Source organism: Oreochromis niloticus, linkage group LG7, assembly GCF_001858045.2.
Source record: "Oreochromis niloticus isolate F11D_XX linkage group LG7, O_niloticus_UMD_NMBU, whole genome shotgun sequence".
NCBI classification, from domain to species: Eukaryota; Metazoa; Chordata; class Actinopteri; order Cichliformes; family Cichlidae; genus Oreochromis; species Oreochromis niloticus.
The window spans coordinates 3,662,842-3,674,938 of NC_031972.2; positions in this window are offsets into that span (position 1 = coordinate 3,662,842).

The window sequence follows — 12,097 nt, forward strand, 5'->3', positions numbered from 1 at the left end:
GGCCGTTAATTATGGGACAGGTTCTGTCTGCGTCCCCGGAGAACAGGACTTTCTTTCCTGTCCAGCAGCAGCTTCTGTTCTCGGTCTTCTCAGCAAACCTTTAAAGTGGTTCAGCCTCTGCTCCGCTGGGCACGTGGCTTTCAAACACTCAACTGACCAGTAAAAGTACTCACTGGGTTATACCAGAGGACTGAAGTCCTAATGCATGCTGAGGAAGTGAACACACTGTTATACAAATTCCCACTATGAGAACTGATGGGAGGAGGTTTCTTAATGGAAAAGTTTGAGAAACCTTTGAGTCTTTTATAAGTATGGTGTTGTTTTTTTTCCTCATTACATTTCCACTATGAGTTACAATATTTAAACATTCAGTATTAAACCAAAATTCAAGGCTACTTTCAGCTGGTTCCTTATTCACTACAGGGGTCACAACAGCAGATCACTTGAGAGAGGCATCTGTCATCCCACCATCGCCATCACCCAAACTGTCAAGGTCGGGCAATAACCTATGAACTGTGATTTATCATTAATAATTACCAATTAATTCCAGTCATTCTACTACTGCAGGTGAGTACTGTAGTTCTTTTGGATACAATGGCAGGTTTTCATGGTATTTTATTTCCATGAGTTTGATCTTAAAGTTCCTCTTATTGCCTTTTTCTAACCTATTTTTTCTTGACCTCAGTGAGATTTTCATGGGGGTCAAGGGTAGGAGAACTGATAAGAAACTGGGAAAAGAGCATTGTGCTGAGAATCCTTTACACCAGATGACTGCTACGAAGTGCAGAAAATAGACACCAAAATTATTTAAGGAAGTCATGTAGAGGAGAAATTACTGCAGTAAGTTTTGTGCCACAAAGTTTTTATTCCAGCAGTGTGATGTTCATAGATCAGCTGAGCCTTTAACATGCGCTTATCAGAACATAAAAGTATATCATGAAATGGCATGAAAGCAATATTTCCAGTGTATCCTATGCTAAAGGAAGTGTTCAACCAGAGCAGAGGCAAGAGCTGACTGAAAAGATTCATTCTAATCACTCTATTCTTGTTATTATAATGACAGACCCATGATGCTTTTCTAGATACAGAATTAAACATTGCCAATTTTCAAATACAGAGGTCAGCATATGTCCAAGTAACCTTTTGTTTGCTATTCATGAACTGCGCCAAGGTCCTGCAGATAAATAAAGAACTGCATATCATCAAAAGTTACTCTAAGAATGAGCAGATAAGTACAGCCTGAAAAGGTCTGACGAAGGAACCTCACAAAAATTTAGTAGGATTGGTAGAATCTGCATTTGCAAGGTCTAACGTTACACTTGGGTTGCAACCAAAGCTAAAGAAGCAAAAGAGCTACTATTCACCTGCTCACCAGAAATGAACCTCTGAGGGGTTTTTTTTCCTGGTGACGGCTGGAAGGAGTAGTTCTGTCCTTTCAGCCTCTCAGCATCTTGTTAGCATCCAGCTGAAAGACGTTAACCAGCAGGGTGTCAACAGATGACATACGGCTGCACGTCATCACCGACTGATCAGACTGTTAGCATCACCGCAAAACAGTTGAGCCCCCCCTCAGTGTTACATAAACAAAAAATCACAGTATCTGTTCATTTTAAACACATAAAAATCCATAATGTAATGGTAAATTTCCGTCAATTCGCTTAGATATTAATGGTGGAAAATACTTCTGAAACTAAGAATAATGGCATTTTTAAGTTGGCGTCACGGTAATCACATTAATCCTGTTAGAAACATGAGCTGCTCATGGATGAGTCCACATCCTGTCAGTTGTGATATTTGTACAGGAGTGGTCACATCAACCAGGTCTGTTTTTTAATGTGCACATTCTGTGTGTGCAGGAAGAAAACTTGCAGAAGAAGAACCACTCATGCAAATCATGATGTTGCAGTTGGAGTGCATCCAACCACAGCACTGGTTACTTTCTTTGGGGGCAACTCAAAGACGTCACGTATTACCACACTGGTGACCAGCTGGCAGGGAAAAGAGAAAATGGAACACTGTTCATTTGCAATAACTTTACTTTCAAAATAAGAGCAAAGGATTTTTCACTACCAGGGTGACTGCATTCTTCTCTGATATAATAAAAATACATTGTAAAACATACTTGGGCAGTCATTAATAAACCTGGATGACTTGCCAAGTAAAGTGTGTGTGGAAAACAGTGACTTGAAAACGGTCAGGATTATTATTATTATTATTAAGTTGTTCATGTAAATGCTTTAATAAAGCATCTAATGGTGTTTTATTTGCAGCCCTGTGAGGAAAGATGTTGCCTCTCTGTGAATGGATTTCATCAGTCTTGGCTGATGTTTCATGTGTGTTCCAGCAGTGCCAAGGTACCACTGCAGAGTTACAGGCCCTCCTCCTCCTCTCATTATCCCATGCAGATGTTCAGCGCCGGACCCTCACCATATCAGGTGACCACAAATCTAATTGATATCAAAACTCTGGCCGGGGAAGCCTAAGCCCCTCTGCACTCTCGGGTTACGGCCTGTTATAAACCCGGCCCGACTTCTGACAGCCACTTTCAGCGTGAAACATGCACTGTCCTCACTTCAAAGGAGGCGGGCACTGAGGGGGAAAAGAAACAGCCTGCTGCCACCTATGAAGAGCCCCACCAGGGGCCTCCGTTCTGCCTGTTTCTGTTCTGACCCACTTGAGACTAAATTGGATTCATCACGCTCAGGACTTTTTATCTGCCTGAGTTGAGAGTGCTTGTTTCAGCACTGCAAAACAAAAGCATTAATAAGCTCATCGGCAAACAGTGAGTTTGATATGGGAAAGTGATCCGCAGTCGGGTATTACAATGCAGCTGAGAGGGGGAATTGGAAGCTTAAGGAGAGGATGTGATGGTAATGACTTTAAGGCGACATAATCCTCTCCATCTGGGCCCTGCGATTGTTTGATATTTATGGTTGATGATCAGCCCTAATAGGTTTGTTGTTTTCTTATGGGATGAATATGAATGGAGGGGAGCATGGGAAGAGGGTTGTGATTTGTTTTGTTTTCATTTTGTTTTGGGTTCAGACCAGAGATCAGTTTCAGACGGAGCTCTTTGTTTCGCTGTACAGACACGGGGAGGGAGGGTTTTCTCAGACTGGATGGACTTTCAGACTGAAGTGTTGCACCTTCTGTCTGTCTGTGTGATGTCAGATTATGGTGGACGCCGCGCCTGATTCTCACACTGAGTGAAGCTGAGTGGAAGCAGATGGAGTTGTGTGCTGCATGTAATCCCATTTGGCTTTCAGTGTTGATGTGTTTTATGTGCAGCAGCACTGTTTGAACTGCTACTGATAGACTTACAGGAGACCTGTAAGGCATTTCGCTATAGTCTGTCATATACACTGACCCGCCACTTCATTAGGTACACCTGTTCGACTGCTCATTAATGCCGATGTATAACCAGCCAATCACATGGCAGCAACTGACTGCATTTAGGCATGCAGATGTGGCCAAGAACACCTGTTGAAGTTCAAAACGAGCATCATAATGGAGAAGAAAATTGACTCTGTTTGTGGCATTTCTGTTAGTGTCAGACTGGTTGGTCTGAGTGTCATTTGTGCGACTGAAAGTATTTTGAGAATATTTAAAGAAGTCACACACGTGTGAACTACAAAGACTGCGGCACACGATGCACTGCAAATTGCATGAAAGCTCCTCAGAGCCACCTAAAGAGAGAAGTTGGAAAACAACCAGCCAGCCTGCCCCAAACCTTGACCCTGAAGGCAAAAGGGTCCAGCCTGTTACTAGTAAGGTGTAACTAAAAAACTGAGTTTAGTATGGACGCTTGAATGACCTGCCAAGAAACAGAGGTAGATTCTTAAAGTTTGAAGCTAAAATGTGAGATTTTGATTGTGCGCTCCTGTTTTTTGAGGCCTTCTTTTGGCTGGTAAGAAAAAAAAAACCATGAAGATTGGTGCATTTTTTTTTTTTTTTAAATTTTATGTTTAATGATCCAATACTCTTGGTTGGTAAGTCAAATGTCAACTTCATACAATAGGGACATTAAATGGCCATTGTTTATCTACTACTGCAAAGATTAGCATAGCTGCTGGTTGATGGAGCCAACTCTTTGATCAAGCTTCGATTGCAACATCAGGTTTGCAAAAGGACAAAATAATTTAGTTTGGTATATTCCCCAGTTTTGCGGTCATTGAACCTAACCCTTGTTTCTAAAGTTTAATGATGATCAGAAATGTTTTTAATTCAAGAAAGTAATTATAATGTTCCTTTAACAACCAGAATGCTTTTATGCACTGTTAAAAAAAAAAATCCTGGAAAAACAGTAATATTCCGGCAGCTGGGGCGCCAAAATAATACCAGAAAATAACAGAAAATAACTTTCTCATAAAAATACGGTTATTTGCAGTAATGACAATACAGTTTGTTGCCCTAATTTTACATGGGATTCTGCCTTTTTCAAGTGCTTTTAAACATTAAATTGGGAACATGTTAATGTGATTAAACAATGAAATTACCCATAAACAAGGTCAATGAATGTGGCAAAATGAATAATAATACTTAAATGTAAAGAAATATAGAGTTAACACTTGGTTTAAATAATAATGGATTGCATGCCCTGGGACAGACTGACAGAGGAGAGGCTGCCATATCGCACCATCGGCCCCTCTGGCCGTCACCAGTAGGTGAAGAGTCTTGACCACAGACACAACGACCGAGAGTGTCCGAGCCGGGGCTCGAACCGGCAACCTTCTGATTACAAGGCGAACTGCCAACTCTCGAGCCACGATCGCCCTAAATAACAATAATTATTATTATTATTTGATGTAAAAAAAATTTATGAGAATCATTTTATATATTTTTCCATAGCATTACATTTGAATTTAACAGTTCAATCTTTCAAATAACAGACACATATTTGTGAAATCATGACACATTTGTGAATGTATTTTAACAATCTAAATATGCATATGTACAGACAAATACATTTAAAAACAAGAAAATTAAGTTTTATTACATTATAGTGAATTTTACGTTAATTTACATTTGAAATGTGAAGTCACAGTCTATTTATGTAAAATTAATGATATTCTAGAAGAACAGAACAAAACTGTAAAATACTTTTATATTAGGATTTTTTTTTACAGTGTGTCTGTTTTTGTGATTTTGATATTGTGACACTATGTTGCCTTTAAATGATCAGTACAGTACCTGCCAGGCTTTTTAAAATGCTTTCTTTATAGTGGGGCGTTACAACATAATTTTACCAGAAGTATAACTTTGTGTTGATGGCAACAGATTCTCTGCTCTGCCATCATGGCCTGGAAGAAAGTAAATAAATCTAAAATACTTTGTAATTTGGAAATGTTCAGTTTGAGTTCCAGAGTATACCAGTATTTTCCTAATTTATCACTGAGGTTACTCTCAGCTGCCAGCTCATTCCTGACCCCTGTCCCACTTGTTTGATGGATGACTTTATGACACTATTTCAGTCCAGATCGTCACCGAGGGCCTGGGCATGAGTATGTGACCTTTCTCTGGGTATGTCTTGTCAGGGAAAGATGCATCAGGCCCTAGAGTTCAGTGAATGTGCAAGATCATGTTGAGCATGCAGAGTATTTTTTTTGGAGGACGGGGGGTTGGAAAGCTCCACCAGCCTAGAACTGCGTCACTGAGAAACTGCTGTTGGAAAAACAAAGAAATACTTGCTACCTTCTTTCCGTGGTTCTATTTCAGTCCCAAACACTTGCATATGAGTATGAAGGCCAACTGCAGCAATCCACTTGGATTTCATTCTGATTTCCTAACGTGGTAGCCAGAGGACTGTGGCATGGCCTTTATGAGCATCTTTTCCCCTGAGTGTCCCAGTGCTGAGATGGTATCTGCTCTTGATACTGTAAGATATATCCAGGATAAACTCATCTGGCATTCAGAGTAAAACATGACATGTGTTTTTATCATTTTCCTGTTGCCCTAGCGGGAGTCATTTTGGTGAAGAGTGTCAGCAAAATGCCTGAAATGTAAGATGAGAGAGCAGATCAGTGCCAAGTGGCGGCATCACAAATCATCTTTCCGAGAGTCGCTTACGTGCCGTTCGTTTAGCATGACGCACACATGTTTGTGGTGGATGATTTGCTGAGTGCATTTTCCAAAACATGTCATTTGGTAAAGAGGTTATTTAAACAGAAAAGATGCTAGAAGGTACCAAATGGCAAATAGTAGAGTCTGTTTTCTTTTTTTTCTTTGAAATTTTCTTCATGAAGCTACATTTTTAAAGGCTCTTTAAACTTTTTCCATATACTTTTTCATATAGATATAACATTACAATGGTGGCTCACTGATGTTTGGCAAGAACTTCAGTCTTGGAAGTTAAAAGCTGTTGCAGATCAAATTTGACCCAACACATTCATCAGCACCTTAACACGGGTTCTTGGTGTTCCCTGTCATTGGAACATGTTCATTTGGACCTCGACACTGCTGACCAGGACTACCCAGCATGCTTTGCTGTTTTCAGTGGTGCTCTCGCCCAAATCCGACACACAGACTAAAAAAATCTGTTTACTTACCTTCTCATATAACACAGATCTTGATACTTATGAGGCAGGCAAGCTGCAACCTCACATCTGGGATCAAAAGTTTAAGCCAATGCTGAACTGGTAAAAACTGCAGTTCCTTTAATGACCATTAGGGGCTCCAAAGTGAGTCGGTCCCCATAGATGCCCGTGTTAATATGTCCAAGATGACAGCAGAAATAGGCAGGTTTACAGCTGTTCACTGTACAAAAAAAGGTCTTGGCTGCTAAAACCAATTAACTCATTTATAACAACTATATGGGTGTTAATGTTTATATAACTAATTTATGTCAAATTAACGTTTAAAATTCTGCATCGGCGACTTAAAAGGGAGGTGCTGCAGGTTAAAAGGGTAAAAATAGATATCACTGCACTTCTGCCTTTCGTTACTTGCATTAAAACAAATTTAATTTTTGTTTTATCAAATTTTATTTTTCAAATATGCAAAATGAGCCATTACGTAATTAAATGTGCATGCATTTTGCTTACATAACGAGAAAAGGAATTTCAATTTAACAAGCAGCTTCTATTTATATTATTTAAAAGTTAGATTTAGTTTTAAGTCTGATTTCTGCTCTCCAAAGTTATGTATCTTATTACATATTAAATATATCAGAAGATTACAGATGCTAACCACCACTAGTAGACAGTTCAGTGGTTGCCCAAATATGGTCATGGCTGGCTTAAAGAAAACACCAAGATGGCAGCAATGAAAATCTTCCTAACTGTATTTTACAAACCAGTAGGTGACTTCAGAGTGACTACATCCAACAGTTTATTGTTATAATCTGTAAAGTGAGAGCCAGTCCATGAAAAGGAGACTTTTCTTGGACAACTACATGTTACTGAGCATGCAGAGCTTTGGAGAATTTGGATACTGAAGATGGAGTTGCCAGGCTTTCTTAGATTGCACAGATGGAACAGGGACTGCAGACGGGTTGGATAAATGGTGATTATTCTTTACTGGGGGGAAAATCAATCTAATTCGATCACTTTATCTGAAATCTTCTTCATCAGGTTTAATTTTTTTGTTAATTTTCTCTCTGTCTTCCTAACCTTTCTTTATGTTTGTCGGTGTGTCTGTGTTTGTGGGCGGGACTCATCGTGGGTTCCAACCTCTGGCTGAATACCCCTGCAGCAATCAACCACCTGTTCCAGATGAGCTCATCATCAGGACAGTACTTAAGGTGGTGGCTAAGGTTCATTCTTCGTTTGATTGTTGAGCTATGCTGATAATAAAGTCCTGGCTCTGTAGTCTAGTCTGCGCTCCTTGCCTTTTTCCCTCGCAGCTAATCTCATTGTTCTTTCCTTTGTGTAAGATCTTCCTTGGATTTTCCCCTCACTGGATTGCTTGAACAGCCCTTTTCCCTGGATTGTTGGAGCCCCTGTTTCCTCCATCACAACCCGTATATAACACCCTGGTGTTTCACTGTAAATAAATGTACTAAACTTGACCTCTCTGTCATTGAGGACCTTCTACAACTCTCTCCACAAGCTGGCTTACATTAGCAGTGTCAGGTAAAGTACCTCTAATGTAAAAGAAGTTTAGCTCTTCTCTGAAACCCTGAGCTGGACATTTAAAACATATTTTAAAATGTTTAAAGATGTTTACACCCTCGTTGTATCCCTTATTTAACCCAGACAGTTGACTGAAGCAGCAAGAAACGGATCAGTGCATTTCCTGAGTTGTCTGGCATGTTGGTAAATGTGTCCACTAATGCTCAGTAAGACCACAGACATGCTGGGAATGTATCTCACATACACACATGCACACACTGCAGTCTTCACTCTGGGATGAGGAGTCGTAGACGCACAGAGGAAAGATATTCAGTCTAATGTGAAACCTGTAGCCCGGAACATTTGTCTCCTCCTACTGGTAGTGAGCATTATCGCACACACACTACTGACTCCCTTGTGTTTGCCTCTAACAAAGAAAAGCTACACCAACAATGTGACTGCTAATTTTTGGGGTGTTTTTTTTTCCTTCTTTTTTTAAAATCTGGAGCGAACAGACTGTATAGAGAGACACCACTGTGCCATCATGCAGTGTTTCTGGACTTTTTGAAGTAACAAACTCATCAAATATTAACAATTCATTCACCAAAACTGACCATAAAGTTGCTCTTTTACAATTTAACTGCTCACACAATGTTGTTTTTAGAAAATGGAATTGTCTGACAAATAATACGCTGGTTCGTCACCCTGTATTCCATCGAGATTGAAGCTCAGCCATTCAGGATGGGCTCAGAGTAGAGCTGCTTCTCAGTTGAGGTGGTTTCAGAGAAGGATGCCTCCGAGGGACCTTCTAGCTGAGATGTTTCAGGTGTGTCGTACTGGGAGGAAAAACCCTGGACACACTGGAGACCCCACTATACCTCCTGCCCCCACAGAGGACTTGGAAGAGGCTGAGAAGTGGGAAGTCTCTTACTGCTTCAATTTCTGCCCCCTCGGTTTATGCTGAGATGAGCAGCAGAGAGAGAATGGATGGGTGGATAATTCCATTAAAAAGTAGTACTTTCAAAAGTGCTTCAAACAGCATTACAGCCCAAACATGGTTGGGATTTAAAGTTCCAGCTACCGGAGGTCCAGGAGACGGTGATTGGGTAGAATTGCCTTAGCTTTAGGCCTTAATATAGTTTACATATCCAATCTTATTTATAAAGTTTTTCAAGTTTGATAAAGTGTTGTGAAAAGCATCAAAATACCACATGACATGACATGTAATACGCCAGTAGACGGAGATCTGGAAATGTGCTGCAGCCCAGTTTGACACCAAGGTTGGTCACTGTGGGTTTAACATACAGCTGCAGAGTGTCCGGGTCCAAGAAAAGAGCAGACATCACTGGATCTGAACAAAATAACCTCAGTTTTACTTTCATTGAAATTTAAAATGTTTTAATGCTTTGCTTTGATAACCTTCAGACACTCCAGTAGTGGTTTAGCTGATCGGACATTAGTTATTTTATGGGCATGTAAATTTGAGCGTCATTGGCACAGAAAGGTCAGTGTATTGTTTTTTTGTTTTGTTTTTTTATGTTTCAGCACCAGTGGAAGAAGGCAAAGAGAAAAAACAATGTGTCGATGGCCAGTGGAACCCCTCAGCCTCCTAATAGTAGATACACCAATTATATCAATTTGAAAATCCTGCCTTGTTCTCCAATCATCATGTTCACAAAACTTGACCTCTGACCTTGAGGTCAAGGTCACTAAGATTAAAAACTCCACTCAGATTTAGATAGATGTAGATACACCCATGGTGTCAATTTGAAACACCTACGTCACTTCATTCTCGAGTTATCGCATTCACAAACTTGGATGTATACATCACCCATCTTGCAGAGTGATGACCCCATCAGCCTTTTATAGCTGAGGGTAAAAAAGGATTGGCCCAAGAATTGATCCTTGTGGGATTCCATTTGACAGAAGGACTGAGAGACATGCAGAGTCACCAAGGTGGACTGAGGTCCTAGCGCCAAATCACAATAACAGCCACCTTTGCTTTAAATTTTTTAACTCTAATACAGAGGTCACAATGATTTAAGATTTAGTGCATCTTGGAATCAGTAAGCAACCAAAACGAAGCAAATGAGCATAAAACCACCCTTAAAATGATTACTGTTAATATTCTAATTAATTGTCACGAGCACCTACAGATGCATCTTTGTTTTGGCTTTAAATTCTTTCTTAGATCCCAACTTTTCTCCACATCAGTTATACATTATGCCATCACTGACATGCGTGTGTGTTTCTGCTGTGCGTGTGTGAGTGTGTATTTAGAGGAGGTAGAAGTGTGTCTCTGTGGAGGTGGACGGGCGTCTTGTTTTTTTTTCATTTGCCCTGATCTCCAACATTTGTTCCTGCAGCTGAACATGTGCAGGACAATTTCTCGATTCTTCCAGCAGTGGACAGCTGCGGCATGAATTACACTAAAGCTGCTGCTTTGGGAGGGATTAGGTTGTGCACACTGTGTGTGTTTGTGCGTGTGCGTGTGTGTGTGTGTGTCTCCTGGGATATGTTAACCCTGTGTAGTCTGAGCTTCTCCAGGCCAGGACCAGACCCAGGATCACTGTGTTTACTGTTACTTCTATCTTTTTTTTTCCAAAATAAGGATGTGTTCAATAAAAAAAACATTTAATTTTTTTATACCTACTGAGTTTATTCTTGAAACTTGTGAATGAGAGGTGCAACTTTCACAGAGACGGGAGACTTCAGAACAACTGTATCTTTTTCTATTTACTGCTGCAGTGATTTTACTTCCTCTTTGGGATTAGTTTGATACATTGTGACAAATCACAGATAATATCATGGCTGTGCAAAGAGACGTTGGAAGCTGGCTGCCTGCTGGTTGAGTGTTTCAGTTTAATCTGAAAGTCTATGGATGACGACTTTGAAGTATGGCCTTTCAGCAGCAGCAGCGGGCTGCCACTGAGCTCAGAATTCGCTTTGGTCAGACATTCACTATGCATCTTTTTTTTTTTTGCTATAGAGAATATATTGATCTCCACAGGAAGACTCTAAAACCCCTGAAAATCGTGCTGAGTAACAGGACACTGCGCGGCAGAGAGGAGATTTTTGCCACTCTGAGAGCCTCTTGTGCGTTAATGGTCTGCTCAATCTGCAGAATCTAAGCGTTGTGCCAAGTTGGAATCCTTTTATTGATAGTTTGAAGAGGCAGAGCGGGAGGCCATGCCTGTGCCAGAGGTTTAAAGTTCAAGTTTGGTCTGAAGCCAAGATTGCTATACTGGAAAAGACCTCTGACCTCTGACGGGGACAATGCAAGGTTGAATCTGACTTTCCTGAGTTTCTGTATATTTATCTGTGAACTGCTTTGTGTATAGTTGTTTTCATCACAGAGTTTTATTTGTTACTGTTGAACAACAAGAATTCAGATAGGTTTAGAAGTGGGAACATCAGAAGCAAGGCGCATACAGAACATCCCACCGAAGCAGGTTCTTGGAATGAGGCTGTTTGCTTATAATGGGTGAGATTCAGCCAGAGTTCCTCAAGGATCTGAATGTTGTGGTGTTGTCCACAAAGTAGTCTGTGGCTCGTGGACATGGAGAAGTTATTTCGCCGGTCGGTTATAGGCACAGCTGCGGCTTTGTAATGCCAGCAGTTACCACGACTCATTCCCTGCGAGCACTGGGCGGCACCAGGGCCGCCCTTGGTCAGAGGATCTGCTGCATGGAAATTGTTAATGTAAACATGGTGGTTTACATTAACAATTCTCCAAACTTTTTTCAGTAGTTGCATAATCAGACAATAATTGTTTGCACAGCACACAAAAAGGCAAAAAGCTGACCATCGTTCTGTTTGAAATACATTAGTTAAAGGGAACTGTTATTCCATCTGCAGCATTTTTATTGTCTCTGTGGCTCTTTTTTGGGCCCTTCCCATCCTTAAGTGCACATACATGTAGGGAAACAAAAGGAAAAAAAGGTGCAGATGGCAGCAGCAGCAGGACCCACTCACAGCACAGAACAGAGCCTGACATATCAGAAACTGCATGGAATAAATGAGGTGGGTTGCAAAATAGCTTGCACAAG